The 18,696-nt window shown below is 37.0% G+C and overlaps 1 protein-coding gene and 1 pseudogene across 1 annotated transcript in view; one reads left to right on the top strand and one right to left on the bottom strand.

The window, feature by feature from the left end:
- The window catches only part of IL1RAPL1 (interleukin 1 receptor accessory protein like 1), a 1,372,082-nt gene that overhangs the window by 464,358 nt on the left and 889,028 nt on the right, over positions 1–18,696 (top strand). The gene's annotated exons all lie outside the window — the stretch shown is intronic.
- On the bottom strand, positions 17,197–18,422 carry LOC131748253 (UV excision repair protein RAD23 homolog B pseudogene; annotated as a pseudogene).

The raw sequence follows: 18,696 nt of genomic DNA, 5'->3' as shown, positions 1-18,696 counted from the left end.
AGTCTGAGAATTCATGTGAGAATAGGAAAAACACTGTTTGAATGACATTTTATCTGAAAAAGTGGAGCAACCACAGGAGCAGATGTAGTATATTAGAGTCTGCTTGACCTGTTCACAAGGCTTTGTGAGTTTTGAAGTCGAAATAAAATGCTTTGTTTGATTTTAAACATAGCTAACAATGTCAGATTGGTGTCTGAATATCTGAAGCCTTTATTATTCTCAGGAATTACATATTGATAATCCAATATGAATTCTAAAATAATTTAATGGTTGCTGTTATTTTAACTTTACGATGGTAATAATGTTCTTTTATAAATAACCCTCCTAAGTTTCAAAGGTCAGTATGACATTGCAGCTTTGACTATGAAATTTCATACCGGTCATATTACTCTATTTTAAAACACTGTATAAAATTCTGAACTGTATAAAATTCTGTTTAAAATTTGAACTATATTATAGAAGTATTCTACTGATGGTAGAGCCAGGATGGTTCAGGTGTAAGGTGTATTATTAAAAGAAAATTTCTCAACAGGATAATTAAAGGTGAGTACTAAGAAAGACCTTATATTAGACTTAAATCACTACTGATACCAGTGGACTTGTAGTCTATTTGGGGAATATTCCTGAGGTTTCAGGATAGAGCAGTATCCATTGTACTTGTAAGGCCTCTCAAATCCATCTCCCAAAGAAAGGACAAGAAACTTTTTTTTCAGATAGAAGCTCATCTTGGAAACTAGAACCATGTATATCAAAAGCCTTATGCCTGTGTAGGGCAAAATTTCTCCACTGTAACTCAGAAGAAAATACAGAAAAGGGAATCATTGTCACTGTCTTAAAAAGCCATTGAAACGATAGGAAATTTTGTGATTTGTACTTTTATTACTCCTAAACTTCGTACATCTCTAATTAAAATTTAATATTTACTAAACATCTAAGTAGTATGCCAGGGAAAAAGGTATCCAGCTAGGTATAGAACAGACCTACATTTCTCAAGCATTTTATTATTCAGTGGATAGAGGAAGTGGTCATTAGACATGTACCTAACTGTTAATAATACACAGTAAATTGTGATAAGTGCTATGCATTTATTACCATTTATTAATTCAGTAACTATTTATAGCCTGCCTCCATTGCTGGCAAGATCAAAATGCCTAAAGTATGATCCCTGGTCTCAAAGAGCTCACAGTGTAAAGTGGAAGGTAAGCACAAACAGTATAGAATGATAAAATCTATACTAGAAGGTTCACAGGGAGCGTAGAGGCAGAAGCATCGGCATCTTGTTCTTTTTGTGAACAGGTGTTCTTGAGGAACTTCTTTCTAGTGGCTTTCACTGTTGTATAGTGTGTGTTTGCAAAACAAGCAGTACAATAGAGAGAATAATTCAAAATGTGCCGCCTTGTTACATTATTGTTCCTCTTTCAAGGAAACATGTATAGATATTTAACCCAATGGGCTCAAATGGGTTAAAAACAGCATAAGTAAATTTAATATATTTCTTCTTGAATTTTACCAATATTTGTTACTGTAGATCAGCCTTTGTATACTCTTCAAAGTAATTAAAAATGAAACATCTTATTTTAAATATCATTATAGTTTGAATTTCTAGGCACCTAAGAGGCTTTATATGTATATCCATATAGAAAAGAAGCAGAAAGTACATTTGGATAATGATTGTCTTTTCATTGTGCCAATGTATCATTTGCTATGGAGGTTTTTACATACCAGGTCTTCAGACATTATGTGTATGTGTCTTAGTATAGCATCAGTATAGTAACTGTAAAGCATTTCAAGTTTTAAGCCATTTTTATGGACTTAATTGTGAAATTTGGAAAATAATTTTAAACAGAATAATACATATACACATAATGCACATACACAGATATATATGTATTTCCAATAGGTGTCTGAAAGTTATATATTTCCTAGAGTCGTATGTTATTGAACAAAAACCAATGGTGAATTGCAAACAAGAAAAACTATTTTATTATTTTTAAACATTGGGATTGTGGATTATATTTAATAGTAAATCAGTGCTTCACTTTTTTCTTTATTTTGAACATTGTTATGGAATATAACTCTTCCCTATAAACTCTGACCACATGATATGATTCTGTGTGAAAATGTTAGAAGCAAATTGAATAATGAAAAAAGGTATAGTGTTTAATTGTACTAGGACATTTTAAGAGGAAAGAAAACATGGAAGGAGCATTCTGAATGAGTGGTGAATCACTACCACACATTGCATATTGCCTCCATGAATTAATTGAAGGTGGATTTGTGTGCCCACAATCTGCTTCGATAGACTAAAAATGACAGTCGAGTCTCTACTTGCTTACAGCAAATGATTCTTTCTCAAAAACCTTTAATCATCTAAATATCACCAATGCAAAAATAGGACCCAGGGGAATCAAAGAGTTCTTTCTTTGAGCCTTTAGGAAATAGACATTACCATAGCAAAAAGAGACTTTCTTTTATAAGGTTTTAATACCTCTGCTTTATTTCATTGCAACAGAGGTTTTCAATGGTAGGCCTGAAGGCTGTGTTAGGATTTTCTAGAGCTTCACCACAGTCATGGTGGATGTTGAAGGGAAGGAACCTTAAGTACATGCGGGAGAAAAAAAAAGCCAGACTTTATAAAGAATCTCAATCTTTTTATTAAGGATGACCATCACTACATGCATATGATGGACAGTTTTGGATGCTTGAAAAAGTATAGTATTCATACAGGGTTGCAGTTTTCTCTGACATATTATTTGGAAGATCTATACTTATCATCACACCAGTGATGGTAGGTGTGTAGCTCCTTTTAAAAACAGTTGATACGCTTTAAAATATATTAAATCTCCTTTCTTCTAATTATGACCTTGTTGATTGTCCAAGTCAGTAATTTGCCTTGACACTCATTACATTCCATTTTCTCAGTGCAAAATTATCTGTATCTACATGGACATATCATTTATTATCGTTCCATAATAAAGTAATAGAATCCTCATTTGCATGGTCATGGAAATCATTAAATCTGATTCAATTCTCAGTTTCATTTCCCCCTTTCACCATCTCCAATTCATGATTATCAACCCTTACACTGAAATTTTCTGATTAAAGAAAATTCACACTGTGCTAATTTCCAACTTTCTACTCTGATTGTTTCATACTTTTCCTCCAGCAGTTGATCTATGTCTTATGTTTTATTGCTTTATGGACCAGACCAGTTTTTTATAGGATGTCTAGTAATGTTTAAGGTCATTCAATTAATCATTCCTCAGTGTGTTTATTTCTTTTATTTATTTGTTTTTTGCGGTACGCGGGCCTCTCACTGCTGTGGCCTCTCCCGTTGAGGAACACAGGCTCCGGACGTGCAGGCTCAGCGGCGATGGCTCACGGGCCCAGCCGCTCCGCAGCACGTGGGATCCTCCCGGACCGGGGCACGAACCCGCGTCCCCTGCATCGGCAGGTGGACTCTCAACCCCTGCGCCACCAGGGAAGCCCCTCCTCAGTGTGTTTATATATTAATCCATTGATGCACTCATTCATTCATGCATTTGCAAATACATTTGGAAGGCCTACCATATTCTAAGAATTCTACAGAGAACGTGAGAAATAGAAATGACTACTTGGTCTTGTTATCCTAAAGACTGCACAGTATAGTGAGGGCAAGAGATACTTAAGCAGATAATTATAAAATAACGTGATAAACGCAGTAATATGAATCTTCATGGAATATTCTGGAAACATTTGGGAGGATGATCTTCTCCTAGAGTGTCAGGAAAAGCTTCATGAATAATCAAAGGCTGGGTCTTAAAGGACAAGTGAATGTTGGCCAGGTAAGGAGAATATTCTGAGCTGAAGGAACTTGAGCAAACACAAAGGGGGAAGAGCAGCATTGTGCTTGCAGGGAACTATTAGAAATTTAGTGTTGGCAGATCTTAAAGCATTGAGACATTTGATGTCAAAAGAAGACTCAGGACAGTTAGGCAGGTGTCAGATCATGGAGTGGCTTTTAAATCATGTTAAAGAACTTGGACTTCATCTGTGGGTGATTATTAACCACTGAGGAGTTTTAAGCAGGAGAGCGATCTGGTCAGATTTATACTTTAGATGAATCTGCTGGCTATATGTCACAGGGATATGTTGGGAGATCATCAGAATAGTCCAGAGAAGCAGGGATGCAAATGAGGATTTGGACTCCAGGAATGATTACCAAAATTATAATGAAAATGTTCTGGAATTCGGTGAATTGTGAATATACTGAATATTGTGAATATACTAAAGACCAGTGAACTGTACACTTCACAAGAGTGAATTTTGTGGTGTGTGATTTATGCCTCAAAAGAGCTGTCATTTAAAAAGGCCTTCGTGGTGAATGAAAAATGGAGAGAGATGGAAATACCTGACAAGATTTACAAGTTTCATGCTTTGGTCACTGGGTAGATGATTGTGCTACCATATATAATGGAGGCTACCAGAGAAGGGGACATTGTGGGCTGGGAGGGGTAGTGATATTGGGGGTAGGTGGTGTTGATTTCAGATGTAGAGAGTTTGAGGTCTCTGTAGCGTCCACTTGTTCTTGAACTGGTGCTTGGCCTACTCCATAGATATAGATTTGGTAACACCTGTCCTAGAGTTTCAGTAGCTCCCCCAATTTTTCTGCCTCCGTGTATTCCAGAAGTACAACAGAATTTCATTAGTGGCATCCCTCTTGGCATGCCAGTGATTCTCATTCCAGAAATAGGGTATATTAGAATCTACCATGTGGAGAATTATAGTTTAAAAAGGCCTGCCTATCAGAGATGTTGATGTGTTCCATAGGGTATTTCTGTCCATGCTCCCCATGTCCTTCAATAGAAATTATTGTTACCGGTGATAGTTAAAACCATGAGGTTAGGTACGGTTACCTAGAGTTTTATGTCAAGTGAGGAGAACATTTAAGGGGTCAGAGAGGGAAGTACAGTACCAAAATGCTCATATAAAGAAGGAAAGCCAGCTGGAGGAAAGACTCTTGGCAAATCACTGTTTTAAAATTATTATTTATTTAGTAAATGAATAAACAAGCAAATGAATGTGATTTCAAGGAAACCAGTGGAAGAATTTCAGGAATGATAGAATGATCAAACATTTCACAATCAAGAGATAAATTCAGTAAGATAAAACAAACTTATCCATTGGATTTGGCAATTAGGAGGGCTTAGGTGACCTTAGTAAGTTGAATTTCAGGGATGACTAGTGAAGTAAGAGGGGAGGAGGGGAAGGCAATGGGTGTGGACTATACACCTAGGAGATGTGGGTGGTAAAGGAGAGAGGGACTGAGAACATAGGAGGACTCTGGAAGAAGTTTGAATACACTTTTCCAGTATCAAGTCATTCTTCTCCTAAATAAGAATTCCTATGATGCTATTCAGGAATCCTATTTAACCAATGTTTAATTCTCCCATGATACCAGAATTAAACTGCCCCCAAGTTTCTGATCATTTCATTTCTTAATTTATGTAATTTAGAGGTCGTTAACAGGTCATCCATTCAAAATGCCATGCTTCTCTGTATTCCATTTAACCCTGTAGTTGGAGGTTAAATTTACATATCTATTTTTTTGTTTGTTTTAGAGTTGACTGATAAAACCTGGGACTTTAGTGCTGTCATATCTGTAAGAGACATCACAAGTTGATGACATTTCCATTGTTAGTAATTCTGCAGTGGTCTGTTTTATTCATCCCATTCTCTATTCTTGGTAAATCTCTGCCTTAAATCCTAGAAATAAAAGTTCCATGGGTATTTGTTATACAAGCTATACATATTGACATTTAAAAACATTTCATTATGCACTGTTGAAGCACACATTTCTACCAGCATTTCTGTCATTGAGAAAGATCCCTTTTCCCTTTCCTACTTTGTGTTTTCTTCTTCTTTGATTCTTCCCTGGATCCCTCCTTTTTCTCTATCATTCAAAAATTAATAATCAGTTTTACTCAGTGTCTTCCTTGCCTGTGAGTAAAAGCAGGGAGCTGTCTTTCTGTCGTGTGTGACAACAGCAACAAGTTTTATTTGAACCCTTCATATATTTCCAACTTCCTTTTCCTTCCTTTAAGGATGGAGAATTCCAGAATTAGGTCTGTAACTATCGTTACTATTTTTAAAAAAAATTGTTTAATTTATTTATTTTTGGCTGCGTTGGTTCTTTGTGGCTGCACGCGGGCTTTCTCTGGTTTCCGCGAGCGGGGGCTACTCTTTGTTGCGGTGTGTGGGCTTCTCATTGCAGTGGCTTCTTTTGTGGCAGAGCACGGTCTCTAGGCATGCAGACGTCAGTAGTTGTGGCTCGCGGGCTCTAGAGTGCAGGCTCAGTAGTTGTGGCGCACGGGCTTAGTTGCTCCACAGCATGTGAGATCTTCCTGGACCAGGGCTTGAACCCGTGTTCCCTGAATTGGCAGGCGGATTCTTAACCACTGCGCCACCAGGGAAGTCCCCTTATTTTTTTTTTTTTTTAATACGTATATACTGACTCCTTCACTCACTGCCCTCAACTGTTCATTAAAGTGTGCTTTTGAAGTGCAGCGATCTCTATTATCAGTCTAGTGGCATTTGATAATCTTCATTCTCCCTGAAATTCAGGCAAAAGTAGAGATGGTTAATTACCCCTTTTTCCATTTTTTGGATTTCTTTCTGGAATTTCTTACCTGCCCCGATGTCCTGATTCTTTCTCTGCATTCCACTGGCACCTCCACCAGCTCCTTTAGTGGTTCTCTTCATTCCTCTCTTCCGATGTTTGTATACACAAGGGGACAGCTTTTACCCTCTGTGCCGTTCTCCCTTTTCACCCCCACCTTTCTCAAGATACTTCTCACCACCTCTTTGTCCCCAATTTTGCAATGTATATCCCTCCCTAGTCTCTGCCTCCTACTAGACCCTGTCTGCTCTCTCTCACTTTCACCTAAATACTTTCACTTATCGTTCCTACTGTAACTTTAAATTTGATATGCTTAAAGCTGTATTTGATAGAAAAGTAGATTTCTTGCTTGATAGAGAGGTAGCCTCAACACATGTCATTAATCTGCACCAATAAAATATTATTTCAGATACAGAATTCAATTGATCAGGATGTAGAAAAGCATAATAAAAGTGAACATTGAGAAAATAAAAATTCTTTTGCAATTCTCTTTTTTAGTTCCAAACATTGCCCAAATAGTTTTGAAATGCACATCTGCCACAATAATGTTAAATGTTTATCAGAGTCCTAAGTTAGCTTAGAAATCCCATTTTGAAATTAAAAAACAAAAATTCAGATTTCTTCTTTGAGGGCTTATGCTTAAAGCTGCCATTATTCTTTCTCACCTAACGCCCAAAACTGCACCTCATTTGATTACTTGTTTCCTGATTGAGCAGTAATTTAATGCAATAGTCTTGCTTAAACAAGTATTACAAGGCAGAGTGGATTATATTTAACCCTTTATCACAAACCTTTAGGTTTTATAGGAATATTAAATAACTATTGATTTTAATGTGTAACATTGTCATCATTCTTCTGATTTAAAAACCAGATGGAATGTCCAGTAAACCACTCACTGCAGCCGACACTTGCTAGCATCATCAATTTATCACACTTGTTTTATAAAGTTATAAGAAAACCCCACAGAAGGGTCTTACTAAAAATTACAGCTGACGTAATTTTCATATCATGCCAAAGGAAGGGCAGTTGACACTACCAAGAAATAAACTCTACTGCAGCCTCTTTAGTCATTTGTCAAGATGTATTATGTGCTTGTCAATATCAAGGGGTAAACACTGTCATTAATCTACACGTGAGGAAAAATAAGTAACCACATCAGTGTTCGGGTGCCTGGCCTTTAATGGAAATTCATCTTTATTGCATCTTTCTTCCTTTTAAATTTTCTCCTGTTGTTCCGTTTCCATAAAATGTGCAGTTACATTGTAATGTTTGGAAAATATGTATAATTCATTATTATGACGTTGGCCATTGTGAAATTTGCTGGGTGTGCTTAGTAAGACGGGCACTGACAATGCGGTAGTTAAACTGAGCCAGCATAGATTAGACTAAATGAGAACTCACCAGCTATAAATTTTAACAGAGTTCATTTTCTAAAGTGATTGCTTTATGCATCTGCAAATAGGAAATAACAGAACATCCAACTGTTTTTTTCCTAGACAAATAAAAACTTGGATCTTGAAAAGCTTTCTTTAGAACGTTTAAATAGTTATTTTAATTTTAGATGCTGTCACTGATGTGTTATGCAAAAGAGGGATATTACTTATAGTGGATGTGAAATGGAATTGCATTTATAGCATCTATTATTTGACTTAAATTGCTACTTATGTCTTGATATCTTTCTATGAAGAATCTATGAGTTATCTATATTAATTAGGTGAATATTGAAATGAATGTTAATGTGTTATATGACAATGTTTTATGTCCATCAGATTTTCCCACAAAATCTAGTGGCATTAGATTTCTCCTTTGTAGGGTTTCTAGTTAAAACCAATATATTAGCAAGGTACTCTGTTTATCTAGCAATTCAGTAACAGTTACTCTCAAAGAATTAATAAATCAGAAGCATAACTGTGAAAATAGTTAAACTCCAGGCAATACAAAGGCTGATTGCCGAAATAATAATAAATCACTATTTATTGGGTTTATATCTGTGTCAGATACTGTATGTTGTCTCATGTAATCTGTTGAGGAACACTATGAGGTATGTATTATCATACTGATAAATTAAATGCCCTTCTTAAGACCACACAGCTAGTAAGTCATGAAACTTGGATTTGAACTCAAGTTTGCCTGGCTCAGAAATCTCAGCTATTATGCAGTGGGTTACACTGCCTCTTAGAGCATTTGCTCACGGAAAATCTTCTTAGATTTTACTTTGAAAGATGTCAGGTGTGTTTACCTAAGTCATTAAAACACCTTAATTAGGCATGAGGTCTCTGCTTTTGTGAAATCCCATATTTTGTAGACTTGTAATTGGCAATTCTTGTATACCAAACAGGATAGGTTGAATCACATAGTGATTAACAGCACAGATTCTGGACACCAGCTGCCTGGGTTCAAATTATGGTGGTGACGCCTTGTAGATGTGTGACTGTAGGCAAGTTACTTAACTGTTCTATGCCTCAGTCTAATGACCTGTAAAATAGGCATACTTATGTTGTGTTATTATGAATAATAAATGTTGTAAAAATGTAAAGCAATTGAGACAAGGCCTGCAAAATTGTAACTGCTTTGTGAACGGCAGCTATGGCTTACCATTTTAAGAATCAGTGTCTCCAGCTCATGTGCTTCTTAACATGAATGAGAATATATCTTCCACTTAGTTCTGGAGTGTCCTTAATATCAGTACTTACTTTCCACATTTTCTACCCATCCCTACCTTGATTCATTCCCATTCATTCATTCTCCGTCTCTTTCTCTCTCTCTCTCAACAGCTTTATTGTGATAGAATTCAAATAGCATCCAGTTCACCTGTTTACAGTGTACGACTCAATGGTTTTAATATATTCACAGGGTTGTGCAACCATCACCACAGTCTCATCTTAGAACAATTTGGTTCTTCCTAAAAGAGATACTGTACCCATATCCCTCCTCTCCCTGCCCAGCCCTAGGTAATGAGTCATCTACTTTCTGTCTCTGTGGATTTGCCTCTTTTGGACATTTCCTATAAATGGAATTATATGACATGAGGCCTTTTTTGCCTGGGTAGTTTACCTAGCATAATGTTTCAAAGTTCTTTCATGTGGTAGTGTGTATCCATACTTGATTCCTTTTCTTGCTGAAAAATATTGCATTGTGTGACTATACCAAATTTTATTTATCTGTTTATCAGTTATATTCGTTTGGGTTATTTCCAGTTTGGGGCATTATGAGTAATGCTGCTATGAACATTCATGTACGAGTATGAACACGTTTTCATTTTTCTTGGGTGTATACCTAGGAGTGGAATTGTCGGGTTGACAGCCTGATTGTGTCTTATGAGAACCACTGTGGCCTACTTGGTCTTCCAGCTTCTGGCCTGGCTCATTCATGAATGTTTTTACACTGTTGCCAGGGTGATCTTTCTGAATCTTAAATATGATCATGTTAATCTCACATTCATGGCCTTCAGTGGCCCTTCTGTTGTTTGGGAAATCAACTATGAACAACCAAGATCAAGATCTCTGCTTTGGTATAGGCCACATTCTACCAGATGGATCTTTATGTCCTAATTTTGCATTAACATTTTACCATTTTGTCATTCACCCTCTTCATTCTAGCATATGCCTTTGTCCTTTTTTCTACCTTCAGTGTGCTAACACCTTCATGTTTTTCAAACATTACCTTAAACTGAAGCGTTACCTTCTGTGAGAAATCTTGTCCGACACAGGTCTCTACCCTAATCCTCATACCCTTCAGATTTAGATGTGTCTTCTCAACTGACTCATAACATGTTCTTCAAGGTTAGCAGACATATGGTTCTATCCAAATGTCCATAAGACATTTGGTCTGCACCAAAAGGTCCTTGATATTTGGTCCTGTCTAAAACGTCGATGAACATATGTGGTCCGTGCCAAATGGTTTTGGACAGGACCAAATATCAAGGATCTGTTGGCTTGGACTAAATAAGACAAAATAGCAAGGACCTTTTGGTGTGGACCAAATGCCTTATGGACATTTGGGATGGGACCAAGTGTGCTGCAAGGCTTCTTCAAACACACATCATAGCCTACAACATACTCCATTATAATAGACTATTTGTTTGCCTTTGCCACTAAACCATGAGAACCTACAGCAGAACCTTAACTTTCTTTATAGTGTGTGTTGCCAGCACAAGGAGTTAATAATTCCTGGAAGAAAGAATTGGAAGAATAGTGTCTCAACATAGAAATACTGAACAATTATAAATAGCACCACCACGCATCATCCTTGAAATCAGGCCCCATTAAAATAAATTACTACTAAAATCAAAATAAATTCTGTATGTGCTTTAATAATAAAAAATGCATTCCTCCTTCAGTCTATTTTTCATTACACCATGGAGCCTAGGAGTAAAGATAAATATGAAAAGACACTCAGCTACATGACTTCCTAAGTTGTATTGTTGGCAAGTTATTCTGAATCGTGGAATAATAGTAACGTGTCGTGTTTGCATCTCTCCTTATAGAGATACTTATTTTATATTAACTTTCCAACATCCCTTTGAGAGGGGCATGGCAAATTACTCATTTCTATCTTACATGTCAAAACACTGAGACTCAGTAAGTAACCAGAATCACAACACTTCTAAAGGTGCTAAATGTCTGTTGAATTTAAGTCCAAACTTAACAGAAAATCACAGGAAAATTAATGAGCTAATTTTAAATTTTACCTTTACCAAGGGAAATAAATGTAGGAAGTGGGTAAAAGAAGGTTAGAAGGCCCTGTGATCACATTTGGCCCTAGTTTCCTGATTAAGTTGTCATCCTCTCTCACCTTTTTGGTTAAACCCAAATGCTCTAATGTTATTGATGATAGCTCTAGTACTTTAACTTTCAATTAACTAAATGAATTAAATGATAGGTAGTGTGACTACTGAAATCATTTGATTATCAGAAGACATGATAAACTTCTTTTTTTCTCTGTCAGATTCTAAAAGTCATTAATCCCCAGCAAGACTTGTTTTTCAAAGCTTATTGAGAATTACAGTACTGCAGTTTTATTTGTGCAACTGTAATTATTATTATAGCTTACAGATGTCATCAAATAGTTTTTATTTTATCAGAGTAATTTGATCATTTATGAATACTTGATTATATTCATGATTTATTTTATTTATTTATTTTTTGTGTGTGTGATATGCGGGCCTCTCACTGTTGTGGCCTCTCCCGTTGTGGAGCACAGGCTCCGGACACGCAGGCTCAGCGGCCATGGCTCACGGGCCCAGCCGCTCCGCGGCATGTGGGATCTTCCCGGACCGGGGCACGAACCCGCGTCCCCTGCATCGGCAGGTGGGCTCTCAACCACTGCGCCACCAGGGAAGCCCATGATTTATTTTAAAGTGAGATAATGGTTATGTTTTAAAATGGCCTTTTAAAAATTTATTTTTCTCTTTTTTATTGAATGAAAGATTTTTTACATTTTAAAGTGTTTTAGAATTCTCAGAAGTTTCACACAAATGATTTCATGTAATCTCATAATAACCCTTTTTACCCCACCCCTATATTGTCCCTTCCCTCTCCCTGCTCCCCACTGGTAACCAATAGTTTGTTCTCTACATCTGTGAATCTGCTTTTTTGTGTTATTCAGTAGTTGTATTTTTTAGATTCCACATATAAGTCATATAATTTGAAAATATCTTCTTCCATTTAGTATGTTGTCTTTTCATTTCATCAGTGGTTTCCTTTGCTGTGCAGAAGCTTTTAAATTTAATTAGGTCCCATTTGGTTATTTTTGTTTTTATTTCCATTACTCTAGGAGATGGATCCAAAACAATATTGCTGTGATTTATGTCAAAGAATGCTCTGCCTATGTTTTCTTCTTGGAGTTTTATGGTATCTGCTCTTACATTTAGGTCTTTAATCCATTTTGAGTTAATTTTGGTGTATGGTGTTAGAGAGTGTTCTAATTTCATTCTTTTACATGTAGCTGTCCAGTTTTCCCAGCACCACTTACTGAAGAGACTGTCTTTTCTCCATTATATACTCTTGCCTCTTTTGTCATAGATTAATTGACCTTGATAAGTGTGAGGGTTTATTTTGGGGCTCTGTATTCTGTTACATTGATCTTTGTGTGTTTTTGATATACCACATTAATGAATTGAAGAATAAATATCATATGATTATCTCAATAGATACAGAAAAAGCTTTTGATAAAATTCAACATCCAGTTATGATAAGAATTCTCCAGAAAATGGGCATAGAGTGAACATACCTTAACATAATAAAGGCCATATGTGAGAAACCCACAGCTAACGTCATACTCAATGGTGAAAAGCTGAAAGCATTTTGTCTTAGATTAGGAACAAGACATGGATATCCACTCTTGCCACTTTTTTTCAACACAGTTTTTAAAGTCCTAGCCACAGCAGTCAGAGAAGCAAAAGAAATAAAAGGAATCCAGATTGGAAAGGAAGAAGTAAAACTGTCACTGTTTGCAGATGACATGATACTATACACAGAAAATCCTAAGGGCACCACCAGAAAACTACAAGAACTTATCAGTGAATTCGGTAAAGTTGCAGGATACAAAATTAATAAATAGAAATCTGTTGCATTTCTAAATATCAACAACAAACTATCAGAAAAAGAAATTAAGGAAACAGTCCCACTTACCATCACATCAAAAAGCATAAAATACCTAGGGATAAAACTACCTAAGGAGGTAAAAGACCCCCGAAAACTATAAGACACTGATGAAGGAAATTGAAGACAACACAAACAGATGGAAAGATATACTGTGTTCTTGGATTGGAAGAACTGATATTGTTAAAATGACCATAGTACCCAAGGCAGTCTATAGATTCAGTGCAATCCCTATCAAAATACCATTGGCATTTTTCACAGAACCAGAGCAAATAATTTCAAATTTTGTGTGGAAACAAAAAAGACCCTGAATAGCCAAAATAATCTTGAGGAAGAAGATCAAAACTGTAGGTATCACCCTCCTCTACTTCAGACTTTAGTACAAAGCTACAGTAATCATAACAGTATGGTACTAGCACAAAATGGCCTTCTTAATTTTTAGAAATATAAACTGAACTAGTTTATGTATGAAAGATACTTATATGGAATTTGTATAAACATAATATAAGGAGAGGGTGAATGGGAATGGAGAGGAAACAAGATTGTGTATAGCTTATTTTTTGAGGCTGTGTAATATATACATGGGTGTTCATTTTACTCCTTTCTCTATTTTTGTATATGCTTGAGTTTTTACATAGTAATGTGTTAAAATATTTTCTATTTTTGCCTTTGTGATATTATTTTTTTGGCAAGGATGGAGCAGAAGGTCAAATAGAATATTGATATTTTGAATTTCCAATTTCAAAGCTCCTACTAGGAGCTTTAAATGTAAAAGTTACATGTGGTGGTTTGGTGATAAAGAGCTTTGGTGAAGAGACTGAGTGTAATGATAATTCCATTGAGATCTTGAAATACTCGTATTTGAAGAGCAAAAATGTCCTACTGGCTGTTCCAAAGAAGAGCAAAGTTTGTGAGAAGGCCAAGGACAAGTTGGATATCATATTAAAGTACTGATGAGATTGAAAATGATACTTGGGTCCTTCTGGGTGACAGACTGTCTTAAATTCTTTCTCAACTGTACCATCATATTTTCTTCCCTTTTCATCATCTTGTATAACTTTTTTTGCCTAGTGCTAGCTTGTTAAATGATATGTTTAAAGCTGATAATTAATTCACTTTGGTTTTGCAAGAGTAACACTTCCTGATATTCTATTCTGAGCTCATAGCATATTTACATGTACTGTAAAAAATCCTGATTATTAATGTTTTACCTTTAATGAAGGTAATAGCATTTTCTTTATGAAAACAGGAAAACACTGTGAAGCTAAGCAGGACTGTACTTTCGTGTTTTTTTCTGGTAATGCCCCTTGGATATAAGAATTCAGTTAGTTATTTTCCCTTTCTAATTTTGCTAACCATTTCAGAGAAGTGGTTCAGCACAATCATTGCCAGTTCTACTCCAAATCAAGAAATCTTTTAAATATCCTCAAAAGCTACCATAATAAGCCCTTGGCACTGTGTGTCTTTAGAGGATAGTTTTCTTTTTCAGGTATTATATTTACTTAATGACATGAAGACTGAGTCGAGGAGGATGCAATATCTTCACCCAGGAAGATGGAGAAGAAAAGTGGCCACTTGGATCAGTTAGATTTTTAGGAAAAATGAACATTTTAATGGCCTTGTGATTTTCATCAAACCATTTGGAACGCCACCATAACTTACAAGTAGGTTCCTCTGAGGTTGTATCAAAAGCACAGGGCACTTTCTTGTTATCCTTATCAAGGGTTTGACAGAGTGTTTACTCAGTGAATGTTTATGGGTTTAAAAAGACCGAAATGCTATTTGATGGCTTTCTTGGTCATTGCTGCAAGAAGATGACATTTATGGTGAGAGCATACTGTGATACATTCATATGGATCCTTTTATGATGTTCTTAGTTCCAGTATCAATACAAAGTACCATCTCATCACAGGTGACTACTTCAGTCTGTTTTCCATATAGAGTTTTCATTGCCCTATAGTGTACAAGGTTGGAATTCTTTCGGTGGTACTGTTCTTCTAATAACTTTTCTTTTAATTGTTTGGTTTTAGTTCTCTTGGTGCCAGGCTTACAGTAAACATTAATTGCTGTTTATAAATCAAATGGATGAAGGAATAATTGCTAGCTGTGTAACATGGGGAATGTTAAAGTTCTCTGAACGTAAGTTTCTTCATATGTACAACAGAGGTGATAACATCTAACTTTAAAGATGTTAGTAGGATAGATAGATATAGCTTACATATCAGTCTCTCTATCTTGCATAGCACAGTAACTGGCAGATCATAGGTACCGAGGAAATGTTAGTCCTCTCTTCTCCCATCGTACCTTGTACTTTTAAAGGGATGTTGCTCACATTCGTACATGTTGCGCACTGGACAACTTCATAGGGTGACATTCATGTAGCATATAATATGAATGGCACCACTGAAGATATGTGAACTGAAAAACTAAATATAATGACTTTGCATTTTTAACCCTCTATGCCAGTGATTCTGAAAATGTGAGCAGTTAAAAACTCTTGCATCAGAATTAACTAGAAGTGATTTCCAGAAATGCAGATTCCTGTGTCCCTCCAGATCTGCATAAGCAGAATTCCTTGAGGTAGAACACATAGATCTGTATTTTAAACAGCTCCTCAAATAATTATTTTAATAGCTGTATTGTGATATTCACATACCATACAATTTACCTATTTTGCCCAGGTCTTTCTTTTCTTTTTTTTTTTTGCTATTAAGATTTTTCTTAATATGAGATGTCTTGATTGTACATTTTCCAAAGTACTTTTCCAGCCACACCTCCCAACCCTTCCAAAAGATTTCTCCTGTCTGTCCAATGCAATAAAAGATGCCTGATTGTAGTGTTCCACCTTCTCTTTTCAAAAGCACATAATCCTAAATGACTTTAATGGTCATACATTCTTATCTAATGAGGAAAAACATTTACAAATATCAGAAACTCAGTTTTGAGACACTTGCATTAATTTTAAGCTGAGTCAGCATTTTGTGTTTTTTAAAAAAGGCAGCAGTTGGAATTCACAACTTGCTGACAAACACATTTCTGCTGAGGGAAGGGGAAGACAGGGATGGTGGATGCTGCATTTCTCCATTGGCCCCAAAGTGCTAATTCCACAAAGGGATACATCAAAAGCAAACATGTACCTGTGGTTTTAAAACTTTTTACTGCAATATAACAATGAAGTAAACAGTAATTAGACACCTAACAATTTCCTCCCAAAACAAAGCAAAAAAAAATGTAAACAGGAAAATAACTCTGCCTATACTTGTACAGCTTCTCAAATCATGTTAGAAGGGTCTCACATTCAATGATCAAGAAATTTAAAATAGCAGTAATTATTTTCATTTTAAGAAAAGATTCCCCCTCTCCCCCCTCAACCCCAAGTATTTATCATGAAAGCATGGGCTTTCTTACACATTAATTTTATACCTATTTGAAGCAGCAACAATAACCATCAATAATTTGGCATTTCTGTTTACAGTTGTTCCAGTTTTTTTTTTTTTTCAGTTTCACAAAGCCGTTATCCAGTGTTGACATAGAATAGGGACCGTAGATTCTAGGTAGCAAAGGCCCTTTCTGAAACCAATGTTAAGTCAAAGAAATATAAAGCAGGGCATGACACTAAGTTTCTGGATCTAGTACACTAAAAGAGTGAAACCTAGGAAAAGTTACCTACTTTTTATAGAAGAAATAAAGACCTGCAAAAGCTGACTTTTGGTTGTACAATATTTTACACGTTGTGTGGATTTGTGGCATCTGCTAATTGAAGCAGGCATGCACGGTATTCGTCCCCGCCCTGCATCCTGGATCCCCCCTTCCCACCCCCGGCAATCCACTACCTTATACCAGGTATGTGGACATGAGCCCGAGTCATCCCAGATGATCCAGTGAACAAGGTTAGTGTAATGCACTGGTGTGAAGTATGAGATGAAAAAAGTCCCTTTCAATCTTCATCAGAGTTTTGCTGTAGAAGAAAATTGGCAGCCAAGTTCTCATTCCTCTCACAAGCAAAATATGCTTGTATCACAAGTCCTTCAGGAAATCCTGGTACCTTTAACCTTTCTATAGCTTCTTCTTCCTGAGGCGTGACTCGAACGCAGTTCATATGACCACATCCGGCTTCTGCAATTCCTCCACTGCCACTTCCACCCCCTCCTCCTTGACCACCCGCTTCTTGAACTGGTTCAATATAACATGAATAAAATGCTCCTGATGGTGGCTAATTTGCTGCAGTAACTGAGGATTTTCTCGACCTAGCTGTTGTAGCGATGCTGGAAGCAGGGAAGGATTCTGTTGAATAATTTGTCTCCTCTGTTGAGACTGAGGCTGATTCCGTAAAAATGCAAGAGGGTGTCCTCCAGAACTTGTTGCTGTAGTCGTTGCTGTCGTAGTTGCTGCAGCTGCAGCCACTGAAGACTGAGGAGCCCCAGTACTCGCTGCTGGATGAGGGTCAACCACGGCCTGACTTTCTCTGTCTCCGGGAATTCCCATTAAAAGATACTCCACTGATCTGTCAGCGTTGTTGAAACTGGCTCTCAGGGCTGCAATTATTTGCTCTCGTTCATAGCGCATTGACATGATTTCAGTTACCATATTCTCCTAAGACTGACTTGTCACAGGTGCACTTGTTGCATCTTCAGATAGGTTTCACCGAGAAGAATCACCTGATGTACTGTCAGTTGATGTTGGGCTAGCAGCCACTGGTGTTTCTGGTGGCTTTTCTGCAGGTTTCTCTTCTTTCATTGCACTAGCAGGTTCAGGTTCAGAAGATGCTGTCGTTGATGCTGGAGTGACAGATGCAGGTGTGGGAGTGGGGGCCAAAGTGAGGGCAGGGGTTGGGGCCTGAGCCACAGCTGGTGCTGTGGAGGAACTAACTGTGGTAGTGGTGGCAGAATTCGATTGCTGAGTTGTAGCTGGTGCTGGTGGTGTCACTGCTTTGGGTCTTGTCACCATAACTACCACGAAGTTTTACTCATCAATTTTATATTCTTTTAGAGCAGTATCATCATTGAGGATTTTGCCTGCTAAATTAATATTTGACCTGCTACAGGAAAGACATCTTTACCGTTTTCAGATTCAGTCTTCTCATTCAGTGCTCTTACCATCTCGTCTGGGTCGATGTCGATCTTAAAGGTCTGCTGCTGGAGGGTCTTCAGGGTGACCAGCATGGTGCCGCCACGCAGCAACGCTGCCCAAGTCTTTCTTAATTGTACTGAACCATTGCTCTCTTGGTCCCCTAGTTTAGTGCTCTTTGCCAGAGGAAAACAAAAAAAGAAGTGCCCCCACCCTTTTCTTTCTTTGTGATTCTTCGTGGCTCCAAAGTAGCAAATATTTGTACACAGTGTCTTGTACATGTTTCTTCTGGAACTTTCATCACACTCCTTCATTCTTAGGGCTTGATATCTATCTTTACTTCTACTAGTTTGCATGTGTGCATGCATG

This window comes from Kogia breviceps, chromosome X, assembly GCF_026419965.1.
Source record: "Kogia breviceps isolate mKogBre1 chromosome X, mKogBre1 haplotype 1, whole genome shotgun sequence".
Classification (NCBI taxonomy): Eukaryota; Metazoa; Chordata; class Mammalia; order Artiodactyla; family Physeteridae; genus Kogia; species Kogia breviceps.
This window is presented reverse-complemented; position numbering and strand designations above follow the sequence as displayed.